We start from the raw sequence: 13009 nt of genomic DNA, 5'->3' as shown, positions 1-13009 counted from the left end.
CTCTCTCCAGTGGGCCCTCTGTAATGACGTGTACGAATACCAATTTCTGTCTCCATCCATCTCTTAACCCATTTCATTGCTACCCTGTGAAGAAGCTATGATTACCAAATATATTTGGATATTTAGGAAACTATAGTCAGAGATTGTAGAACAATGTATGGGAGTCCTTTTTGTGTCTACAGATACCTTGGAATGAATGCAGGACCATGTTTATCCCCCTGGATATAACATCAGAAAGTTCCAGATCATTCTGAAATCTGCTCCCTCTATGATTTACCTGCCCATAGAGTTTGAAAGGTTCCCGCTAGTGCTGACTCTTTGTAACACTTCTCGATTTACAGTAGCTCAGGGGACACTTTGATTGTTTCCAAAGGCAAAGTGGGGCAAAATGACACTTTTTTCACTCAGAAGGGTCAGCCTTTATGGGACTTGCTCAGTCGGATTCTCAAAATTGCTTCAGAGAATGAAGGTTTCTTTTATACTATTTTCTGTTAGATTAAAGGAGGTCATTTAAACAAACTACTTCCCCAAAGTCCCTGTTTTGAATTACTGGAGAGAATGTGTACTATCTGGGGTCTTGGATCACTTAGCAAACATCAGAGGCATGGTTTGGAGTCTTTTTTGGGAAATACACTGTCCGACTATACTGCCTTCGCCTCAGCAGAGGAGATTTATCAAGGATCAATTTAGTTACAGACACATCTGTTTTTGTTAAAATGCCTTTGGCCATTAAGTTATCTGTAATAACTTTCGGTAAGGTCTAAGCAATTTATAATAATATTAATGGAAAAATCATGATTCTGTATAGCATTTTTCCCTTCCATTTTATCTAAATGGCTAGCAGTGAGGATTTGCATAATTTTATCTTGCTTTTTTTCCCCTCCCATTTTTGCTATGATCTGAAAGTTTTAAATGGAAGGCATAAATTGACAGCTATGAATTTAGGGGAGCAGAAACATCACCTTGGACAATACTAAACTTCATTTTTTTTAAGTTGATGGCTTGTCTTTTAATAGTCAGTGTGGTCCATAGGCACTATGTGGTATTTAAGCTTGAGGCTGTCTACTGTACTCTCATATATTCTTATATAAATGCTGTGGAAAGCAGTGATTCACAGCACACCAACACTGTTTAACCTTGACTGAAAATTATAATCTAGTTCCTTATAAATAGATATCAGAGCTCAGAAAATTATTTGTGTTTTTTGTGTTGGCTCTAACTTTGCACAGATCTCCAGAGAGAGATCAGAACTTGAAAGGTGAACTGATTTTTCCTTTTGGGAAGTGGTTCATTCGGGAACTGAAAGAAGCTTACGATGGGGCTTCCCGAGTTGATTTAAAATTCTCAGTCTCTCCAAAGACATTTAGGGAGAGCTGAATTGCTAATGCTTTGCTGCCAAGCAAGTGTGGCAGCTGTTTCAATTTTTCATCAATATTGTACACACAGCCACAGATATTAAAACCTGTTTATAGACCATGTTGACCAAGATACTGGGCCAGATGCTCACTGGTGTAGCTCTCACTGTCTGGACATAAGCACGTTCAGGCCTTCAGGGGAGCACAATGGGACCATGCAGGAGACTCTCCCCTCGATCCCCTTTAGGACAAGAGACTGTTTATAGGTGCACTGCTGCTCTGGTGGTCCCTCCCTGCCCTGCATTATTCCCATGCTCCACTCACTGTCTTCTTTGCAGCTAAGCACAGGGAGAGAGAAAAGAAGGAGGCCAGCCTCTATTTCCGAATACCTTCCAGATAAAATAACACCAAGACCTCTAATCAGAATTCAGTTCTTTAGCAGCATACAGAATGACAATATTGCATTTACTCCTCATTCAAGTGTAGTTGTTGCCTACCTATTTTAGACTAAGCATGGGGATATAAAGGTGAATAAAAACATAGCTCTTATATTTTAAGTGCTCCCAGTCTTGGGGGTAGGCAGAGTTAAAAATGCAAAATTCTATTATAACATGAAGAGTTAGAAAATTAATTTAAAAAATAATCTATTCAGTTGTCCAGAGATTGCTAGACATAATGTTAATCCCAGCCTGGTCTTTGACACCATGCATCCTCCTTATTTCTCTGATATGAAACTTAGAACCAGGTCTTGGTTGGTGTTCTTGGCATCACGGAAACCACAACTACCAGGAAGTATAGACCATACCTACTGTTACCGGTGTGGTTCTCACTCTGGTAGAAGTATGTCCAGGCCTTCATGAGTCCATAGGCAGCAGGAACAAATGCTCATCTCCAGCAAGGAAGTCCTTGGACCCAGCCAGTCCCCGGACTCTGCAGTCATGCTCGTGGCAGCCCGCTCTGCTGCCCTTGAGAGCCTGTACAAGAGAGGAAGCCTGCAGCGGGGTCCGGGTCCTTGCTGCAGGCCTGCTGAAGAAAGGCAGCTGCAGCCATAAATCTAGAGAGCCAGAGTGACCTTAGGAACCACCGACTCCAACTTCCTTCCAAGAGAAACCTCTCAAGGGACGTTCCGAATTTCAGATCAAGAAAAGCTTGGAAGCCACACACTCAGCTGGCTTATAGTTGTCATGGAATTTTGTGGCTATTTGTTACAAACAGAAACGGGACCCACAGGTTAGAACTAGCCCCTGACTAGTCTTAGAGTCTTGTGACAGTCTCAGTTCTGCCTTTCTCCTGCCTCTCCGGGTGGTCTGTCTTCCCGTGGGCTCCCCTCCACCATTGCCAGTCCTCTCCTCTCGGGCTTACCTTCTTCTTACTCTCTTCTTCCTACCAAGGGCAGCCTCCTCCACCTGGTGGCAGAGATTGCCGGCTTCCCACCCAAGATCTGCCCCTCCCTCCGCTAGCGGAGAGTCGTTTCTGCAGAGGAGGACTTGCTAATGGCATTGAGGCAGTACCATGAGCTTCTCTACCTTCTTGTCTCCCAGCTGCCACCTAGATGTCCATGCTCCAGGCACTCGTGGAAGCCCAGCTGGAGATGGCAGAGTCACCGTCAGCCCGGGGCCCTGAGTTACTACCTAGGACAGAGCCTGCACTCACTCCCCCGTCCTTCCCCCACGCATGTCCTGACACCAATCAGGATACTCATCTGGGACTTTTACAAAGTGAGAAATGAACTAACATGGTGAGCCACTGAGATGTCAGGCTTTAACTATTACAACACCTAGCATTACTTACCTATACTTACAAAGCCTTCAGTTTCCATCCATGCAGAACACCCTGGTTATCTCTGGGCTAGACTTTATTTCTGAGCTTCCCACTGGCATATCTAGCTAGACACCCCCCCCCCCCCGAGATGTCCCACAGATCGCTGAACTCAGTACGTCCAGAACAGAACAGATGATCCGCCATCTACCGTGGCGATTCTGTCCCTCCTTCACATACCAGTGAATAACATTTGTATGCACTTGGGTGTTCAAGCCAGCAAGCTGGGAGTTGTTCTAGATCACTCCCTATTTTTCATCTCCCGTATTAATCTCTCCTAAAACATCTGTGCTGTTCATCATTTTTCCCTCTCTTTATTGCCGTTTTCTTATCTGGTTATAGTTATCTTAGCCTTACCCCAACTCCCATCCATCTGAGCTACCATTAGGAGTGTCTCTTTGAAATCAACATACGGTGATGCCTTTCCACTCCTTAAAATCATCCCGTGGCTCTCTCCGGCTTGCAGATGGAACATCTGTTTCCACGTTTGGCACCTGGGGCTGTCTCGTGGACTCCTTTCTGCTTCCCTCTCTCCCTTCTCACTCTTCTCCTGTTCGCACCTGTGCTCCACCCAGAGCAAATGTCCAAAAGTTTCAAATGCCCTTGCCCTTGGCGCTGGCGAAGCGTTAGTTCCCTGTAGCCCGAATACACCCCAGTGCTCAGGCCAGGCCTTTTCTCCCGAATAGTCCTTGCTCATCTTTCACACCTCAGCTCAGAAACTACCTCGCCTGGGAATCTTTGACCTCCACACCCACCCCAGAGGTCTCCCCTCTACATTTTTTTCCCTCATGCTTTGGGCCTTACTTCATAGAATTTATCTCTGTGTGATTCTTAGCAAACCTAGGAGGGCTTGTATTGTTGCCCTGGCTTCGTGCTATTTGATAATGACTCTTTGACAACAGCCACCTCAACCATGCTAGCTACATAAATAAACGTCAACACAGGTTTTTCAGTTGAAGCTACACTGTCGTCTGCTCCTATTTGCATAAATGGATAAAATGATACGCATCCAGTGCTGAGGGCAATGTCTGCATTAGTAAGCATTCAGTCAATGTTAACAGAATAGGGATTTTTTTAAAAAATATAGTATTGCTATTATTTTTATTACCATCAACATTAATTAATGCCTTTGACCTTCACTGATTTTATACCTCTACCAATTTTTGAATGTTGGGTTCCACCCCCCCCCCCCCGCCTTTGGCTCAATATCATGTTTTACTCATTTGTACTAAGTACCAATTTCCTTCTAATGGTATGAAGTGAGCAGAGTTCAAGTCAAAGGATCTGGAGGCCTGAGTTCAGGTGCCCCCCCCAGCGCCAGCTGCGTGGCCCTGAACTGGGTGTTTCATCACTCTGTGCCTATTTGGCCATCAGTGAAGAGGGGATACAATGAGCTTCCTGACCCACTTCAGCCAAATAGACTCGAGAAACAACCTAGATTATCAGTGGGAAAGCATTTTTTTAAACCCTAGAAAGTGGATAAAGGTTAATTATTAGTAGTTTTTCCAATAATACAGCAATATTAATATAAACAATGCTTCCTCTGTTGCATATTGCCCTTCCTCTATTTTGCCATTTCCACTTTCAATTATTTTCATATTCTATTACGAGTAGCAACACACATAAGTCATCTGTATCTCTATGAACAAGTTCTCATTTTGGTTATCCAAGGCATCAGAATAATTCTGGTTTGAGGACTGAACACAGTACCACCTCACTGACAATGTTGCTCTAAATTGATGCCATCCACAAGTCTTTGAGTCCCCCTTTCTATCTGTGTTCCTTATTTGGCATCCCACACAGTAGGCACACTAGCTGTTGGGTGAATGAATGAATGCTATTAAAGGACAGAAGCAAAGTCTTGAGTGCTCTGTGTTTTGTCAACTGCTCCCTACTTGACTGCAGACTTCTCACTTAGTGATGATGGTGATGGTGATGATGGTGATGGTGATGGTGATGGTGATGGTGATGATGGTGATGGTGATGATGACATTTTTGAGCACTTAGGTACCAGGTACTTTTCCTAAGCACTTCACATTTAATCTTCACAATAACTTTGTCAAAAGAAAACAAAAGCTTGATCCACTATAATGGAAGTTCCATGGGATATCGAATCTTTTATGTCTTGTCTGTCTTATCCATTGCTAAATTCTTAGGGACTCAGTGCAGTGCCTGACATATATAGTAGACACTCAAGAAATAATAGTTAAGTGATTTACTCTTCAAACACTTTCTTGATATTTGAGGGCTTTGGAGTTTTCTGGACATTCATAATTTGATTGATTTCTTACTAGTAGTCGTAGTAACTGATTGTTTAGTTATTAAAATTATTAATTACCTTTGTATAGGACTTTATAAATATTTTCACACATAATCTCATTTAATTTAAAGCAACCAATGACATTTCACTACTAGAAATGCTGAAATACAATGTCTCGACCTAATGGAAAATAAAATATTACCATTATTACAGTATTACCATGGTTTGATTTTTCCAGTGGATGATCAGAAAGCACTTAAATTAATTTAAAGATGATTAGGGCTTAAAATAAAGAATTATCATATATCAGATTCCTTTAAATGAAGGAAGAAAATACCAGAAAATATTTCCCCAGGTGGCTTAGGGTGAGGGAATTCTCAATTGGAAATTTACTTAACAATGTGGAAGGGTAGCTACAAGGCTGACTCTTCTAATGTCCGTGACTCTTAAAAAAAAAAAAAAAACACTAAATATTTTAAATGAATTAGTAAGATTTTTTACTATGTAATTAAAATTAGAACTGTTAACATCGAAAAGAAACTTTACTTGTTAAGAAAGCATGAGGATTTGCATTAAACCATGACTTGAGATAGTAATGACCATGATTTACTCAGCACATTCCAACCAATCAGAGAACAATCCATATACAATTTAGAGAGAACTTAGCAATGTTACAGAAGGTGGCATCTGTGGTGCTGGGGTAGGATTATATTTCATAAAACTTGCACGGTGTGTCTTTAAATGAAATTTTAAAATATCATGATGTGTTAAAGGCCAACCAAAATTGTATAATCAGAATACATTTACGATTTGTATTTAAACACTGACATCTATAGTTGTCACTGGTTTTTAGTAGGTGAAGGGAAACATTTCTTTAAACTCTCAGACAAATATGACTAGTCCATTTGTCATTCCAGTGTTTTCAGTACTTGAAGCATTTCAATTTTGGTTCAACAATGTAACCTTTGGAGTTCTGCCTAATAATGACTTCAGTTGCACTGGCCTTCCAACAGATAAATTAAAATGGAAATGCATATTTTCTAATTATGCATCCAGCCCTAGTTGCATATTGGCAAGGATGGCCACACTGAATGTTAAATTAAGTCTGCACAATAGCTACAGTCTAGGTAACATCAAAGTTTCCCAAAGTCACTTTCTTAATCATGTGAAGGATAGCCAGGACTCTGATCAGTAGTATGTAGCTGTATACAATCAGAGGGAAAACATTTAAACATCCCAGCATGGTATTTCCATTTAAATCTGATTACAGTGAAATAAAACTGTAGCCATTAAAGGTTTAGAAGAACTACAAATACAAGCCGTAAAAGAAGACAGATAGTAAATGAGGTAGTAAAACATTTCAGCAGGGCAAACAGTTTACAGCACTCATTCAAGTCGTCCTAAAGCAGACTGTGTAATTCACTGCAGACCCTGCACCATTCCCTGAGCTCCACTTAAACCTGCAATTAACCTTTCACGCCTAATGAAGCTGTTTTCCTGGAAAATTAAAATATATAGTGGTGCCTGCTTTTACACAGACTTGGGAGGAGAGCATTTCAAAATGAATGACTTTTCGGAGGCTTTGTTCAAATGTAAAATGGAAGTGCCATGTTTATATATAAAGAGGATGTTCTTTCCAAGGCAATTTCACTTGATGTGCAGTATTTTATTACTGTACTTATTAATTGTTCTGCATAATTGTAAAAAAACACACATCAGTAATTTTATGATTACATTGTTACAGCCAGAGTCTACTAATATCATTTCGCTTCCATTAGGAAAAACTAGAGTTTTACTAAAGATAACTCAATCCCTGATGTTTCTCCTTGGTGGTTTTCATTGCAAATTTAGCGGTTTAAAAAGATATATGTATTTACCATGTAGATATGTAGCTGTTAGTCATTTCTATGGTTTTTGTTTTGTTTTGTTTTGTTTTGTTTTGTTTTGTTTTTTAAGGGCATGTCTGCAGGTGTTTATTGAGAAACAAAGTTCTTAATTTTAGGAAGAAATCGTTGGAGTTTTTTTTTCCCCTAAGAATCTGGGTAAAGGTCTGATTCTGGTATATCTTCTACTTACTTCCTAAATATCCATGGTAGCTCTTGGCGTCCACACCAGTAACTATTAAATAGTGCCCCTGTTCTGAAGGAAATCTGCATGGTCTCAAAGGAGTCTGCTTCCTTCCCAGCTCACCCAGCCCCAAGTGACCGAGAACAGCCACCAGTGACATGCCACCTTCGTAAGAGCTAGTTTGCCACACCACGAGGCTTCGGCAGGTGGAGTAGGAAACAGAAGATGGTACCTTCTTTCTTATGAGGTTTATAATTCATATTTAAATAACCTAAATGTCATCGTGTCTGGTATTTAAAAACTAGAAGTGCAAAAAGGTAAAGCTTATAATAAATATTTAAACCCCAGCATTTTTATTGAATCTGCCGGCATATTTTGATGTAAATTCTGCAGCCTGCAGCGTCTGTGCATCATCTTGACACGGTAAATGAAATTCCTTTGGACCACAAGTCTAAAATAATGAATTGTTCCCCCGGTTAATTGTATTGCTTTGATAACAAGGAACTATGCTAGGCCCAGAGAACACAATAAGTGGATTTCATCAGATGATTTGTGTGACGTTTTGAAAAATGATCTTCTGGAGTGACCTGATTTTAATGGAACTCAAACCCCGGGCAGCATGCACCGCTGCATGGCGTCCTGTTGGCCAGAAGCGCTTCCACTATGGGCACCGGAGTGGGGGGTCGGCACCTGGAAACCTCTCCCCAGGCACAGATTTCCCAGGGAACTCTAAACAAGGAGAAAGGGTTAGCCTCAAAGAGCAATATGGATGAATTATTTTTAAGTTGTTTTTATTTATTGATGCATTGAAAAAAAACAACCTAGGAAAGATCTCAAGCTACCTTTATCTCTTCATCACCCTTGTGAAAATAAACCAAGACCAAAGAAATAACAAGCAAGGCTATTTATTCAGAACTTGCTCCAGCAAGGGAATCACCCAACATTCCGTGCTTGCATTTTGGCAGACGCTTAAAAATAGACGAATGTGTGGGATATAGTCGAAAAAAGAGAAGACTTCAAGCATGCCCTGATTGGAAGCTATTGGCACAGGAAAGCTAGAGTCAGGTTAACTAGACATGGGGCATCCTAGATGATTGGTTAGGGGTCCATATTTGCCTTTCTTGGGTTGGCCCTAAGTTGGAAGCTTGGATAAAAATTAGGGAAGTTGTCAGTTATTAATGAAGTTTGGTAGGTGGGACCCATTGTTACCAGGTAATATTTGACCTCCTGGATTGTTACTAGAGATAGCAGGCTGACTTCCCGCAAACCTGCCACTGCAGGCCCGCTTCCTAGTCTGGTTATTGTAGATAGGGGTTGGTTTCCTGAGCAGGTTGCTGCATTTGTGGGCCAGAGTCATGTTATTGCCTGGTTATTGCCTGGTTATATAGTCAGTCTCCCACCAGCATACACATGTTTCATGCAAGGAGAGGGCAGAAATATTGGTTTTCTTAAAGAGCTACTGACAACTTTTCTTTTTACCAACTAAGATTCCCAACAATAGAGTATACTGAAGGGCAAGGATAGAAACTAGTTTGATTTCTCAACCTCTCTCTCTTTTTTAAAGGGACTTCCACACACTAGACACTTCGGGAAGACTAGGACCTGTTTCCTCATGTTTACTCCCCTGTTCAGGGCTTCTTGAAGGTTGAATGAGGACCTAGCAATTTCTGGGTGGTTGTGTTAGAGTTCTCCATAGAGTACAATATAAAGAAATGCAAAAATGGTAATAAAAACATATACCCAATAATTTGATTCATACATGCATGCAGTTGTTATGATCATTATGCCGTTCTTAATCAAATTATAAGATTATTTTTAAAAAATAAGTGACTCATGAGATGCTATAGCTGTGTAGTCCTGTAAAGGACCCAAATTTAAATCTAAAGAAAAACATGGTTTGGCCCTTCCGGAGGATGAGAGCCAGGCATGCGGCCCCTGGAGCCTCCTCTGAGGGTACATGTGGGGGACACTAAACATCACTGCAGGAATTCAAGGTTCCTACATGCATGTGCCATTTATGCAGAATCTGTAAATGTAGTTGATAGTTCTATTTCCATCGGAAAGAACAAAAATTTGCCTAATTAAAAATGAGCACGATTTGTGATTTTATTTGTAAATTGAGGACTGAAATATGGTTTGTGACTTATTATTTTCAATGGAATGTGTTTCCAAACTTACAAATCATTAGCAAACCCAGAATATGAGAGACACCACTTTAATTTGGCTTGGGACTTCCAATAGCCTGGATTACAAAGGTACAGGGGCAGTTTCAGATTAGCAAGGAATTTCCTGTTTGGGCGACTCAAACTGCTTCTCTCCTGACATTTTATCTTCTGTGAGGAAAACAACATTTGCAGCCACATGTAAATGGAAAAGTATTGTGTTTCAGAGCTCGTTTGGACTGGGTCATGCAGTAGTTTAATGAATAACATGATTTCATATTTAGAAGCTGTGATCATTGCAATTACTGTAAGTGGTCTCTGTCTACATTAGAAGAGACATATATTCTTTGTCATATTTGGCTGTCTCTGGAAAAGAGGGTGCCAGGAATGAAGTAACAGAAGGTTGTGAATTATGACAGAAGGATGCCAAGAGATCTGTGGAAACTTAAGGTCTGCCTGTACTGAATTTTTTGTTAGCACAACACTGGCCTGTGAGTCTTTTTAAAACAACAACAACAAAACATGTGCTTCAGCTCCCTCCCTTGGAGAAATAACAAAGTAATTATTTCCTACAGCAGAAATATCTGTGTGGGACACTTCAGAAGTTCCTATGTATTCTTCAGAGGTCAAGAAAGCAATATTTATTTAAACTTTGAACCTTTAAACTTGCGTTATCTCTAAGCAATTCAGAATGTTTATTTAATGTCCTGAAAGAGCAGGGTATTTAACAGCAGCCCTTAAAAGGCAAATATCTAAGATTATCAGCCTAGGCAGTGATTACTGTAACTTTTTAATCCTTTCCCTCCCTAGCTTTGTTAATTTCTTCTTCTCCACAAGTACCTTCTCTTCTATTTTCACATGTACATAAAAACTCCTTTTTCCTTTCAAAAATGTATGTCCTCAGATGATCCTCTGTATTCGCGTGTATCTCATCTGACCTGTTGCTTTCCCTGTGTGCCAGCTCACCTCTTTGCAGTGCCAAATGGCTTGAACATGGCAGCTCTATGTGTTCTCACATTTCCTCTCTCCCCATTCCCTGCTTAACTTTCAGACTTCCCTCCTCAGTTAGGTATGGACGTGACTCAAACATCATCCAGATCTTCTTCGAGGAAATCTAATGTCCTCGCATCCAGCCTCGGTGCTGGCCCATTTGGTACTCTCCGCAGACTCCTTGAACGTGGCGTCCCTTGACTTCTAGAGTAGTGCACTAGACTGGTGGACCCTCCTCTTACACTACCTGTTTCCCTCTATCGGCATTTCTTTCTATTCATAGACCTCTGGAGTTCTGTTCTTGCCAGATCATATTTGAGGCTTACCTAGAGAAAACTGACCCACGTGGAGTCAATTATGGAGTAAAATAATTCAGTGGCATCTTGCATAGCTTCAGATCCAAAGTGAGACCTTCTTCTAAGAGCAGCGCATTGAGGAGATGTCTGTAGGGCTCAGGGCTTGGTTCAGGTCAACCCAGGGTCGAGTCTTCAAGACCTGGGAGATGGGGAAATGAACCAAAAGTCCTTTAGTCACCTCCTTAAACTAAGCAGGCTGGTCTCTTGGTTTAATATGGTGACTTGGCACATTTTGTTTTTCTCAAGAATTATATGAAACTAACTTAACAGAAACTAAAATGCTTCATGTATAGCTATGATAAACCGGAGTATCTGGCTGGACCATTGCTTGTACAAATTTAGGAAAGTCTTTACTATCCATGAACATTGTACCAAATGTTCTTGTCAATTAATAGACAAAATGACATAACAAAACAATATTCTTTAAATGACCTATGATAACTAGAGATCCACTTTCGTGCTGATAGTCTGCTGATAATACTCAGGATTTATTCTTACTTTTAAGAAATATCAAGCTGTCTTTCTTCCATGTCTACTTGTCCGTAACACAACTCTGTGCCTGGGTGTTTTCTTACTTCTTAAAAGCACTTGAAAAAAAAGAGAATGAAAAGACACGCCACAGATTTGGAGAAAATATTTGCAAAACACATATCCGATAAAGGACTAGTATCTAAAATGTTAATTAAGTCTTAAAACTCAACAATAAGAAAACAAACCGTTCAATAAAAAAGGGTAAAAGATCTGAACAGACACCTCACCAAAAAAAAAAAGTACATCTGACAAATAAGCAAATGAAAAAGATGCTTAACATCTTTTGTTATTATGGAATTGCAAATTAAAACAACCATGAGATATAGTTACATACCTATCAGAATGCTAAAATCCCACACACCACCACCACCAAATGCTGATAGAGGCGCTGTCAAATGCCGGTGGGAATGCAAAATAGTACAGCTCCTGTGCAAGACAGGTAGTTTCTTTCAAACCTAAAAGCCAGGCTCACCACATGATCTAATGATCATGCTCCTAGGTATTTGTGAATTGGAAACTTACGTCTACATTAAAACTTGCACATAGGTATTTATGCTTGCCTTATTTATAATTCCCCAAAATTGGATGCAGTCAAAATATCCTTCAATAAGGGGATGGACAAACAAACTGTGGTACATCCATACAATGGAATATTATCCCAAAAAGAAATGAACCATTGAACCAAAAAAGATATGATGGACCCTAAAGGTGTACTGTTAAGTGAAATAAAAGCGTCTGAAAAGGCTATGCACAGTGATTCCAACCATATGACGTTCTGGAAAAGGCAAAACACTACGGAGACTTTTAAAAAGGATCAGTGATTATCAGAGGCTCATGGGAAGGGGAGGGATAAACTGGGAGAGCACAGGGGATTTTTAAGGCAGTGAGACTACTCTGTGTGATACTCTGATGGTGAATATATGACCTTATGCATTTGTCCAAACCCTTAGAATGTACAATACAAAGAGTGAACCCAAAGAGTAAACTATGGACTTTGGTTGATAATCATGTATCAGTATTGGCTCAATTTTTCTTTAAACCTAAAACTGCTCAAAATTTCTAGGAGAAAAAAAATATTAATACAATGGCTTTTTATTCTATACACATAAAAATAATAGCAACCCTGAAAATTCTGTGTACAGCTAAAACAAACTTGTGTTCAGACATGGGAACTAAGGTGTGGGGTCCTGTCCACAGCTGGTAGTGATGTCTTTGTCATACACACTGAATTTGACCATCTGAAGTCAGAGTCAATTAACTGTTAGATCCTTGTTCTTCTTCCTGTGTCACGTTCGTATGTCTCAGTTGAGAAACATTTTAAGTAAAGGGCAAGCTACATGGTAACTTCCAATAAACAGTGAAATGTTTGATGACTAAATATAAAACAGTAAAAAAACAGGGTGCTAAAATACCACTGTCACTCTCCCGGAAAGGTCTAACTAAATATTTGAATGATTTTCTCCTCTTCTT

At 40.1% G+C, this 13009-nt stretch overlaps 1 protein-coding gene across 1 annotated transcript in view; it reads left to right on the top strand.

Moving 5' to 3' along the window:
- ATRNL1 (attractin like 1) overlaps nucleotides 1-13009 on the top strand; it is a gene marked incomplete at its 5' end in the record, with an annotated part of 807401 nt that overhangs the window by 791734 nt on the left and 2658 nt on the right. The gene's annotated exons all lie outside the window — the stretch shown is intronic.

The sequence above is a fragment of the Martes martes genome, assembly GCF_963455335.1.
Source record: "Martes martes genome assembly, chromosome: 14".
Classification (NCBI taxonomy): Eukaryota; Metazoa; Chordata; class Mammalia; order Carnivora; family Mustelidae; genus Martes; species Martes martes.
The sequence above is the reverse complement of the archived record's forward strand: the minus strand, read 5'-3'. Positions and strand labels throughout refer to the sequence as shown.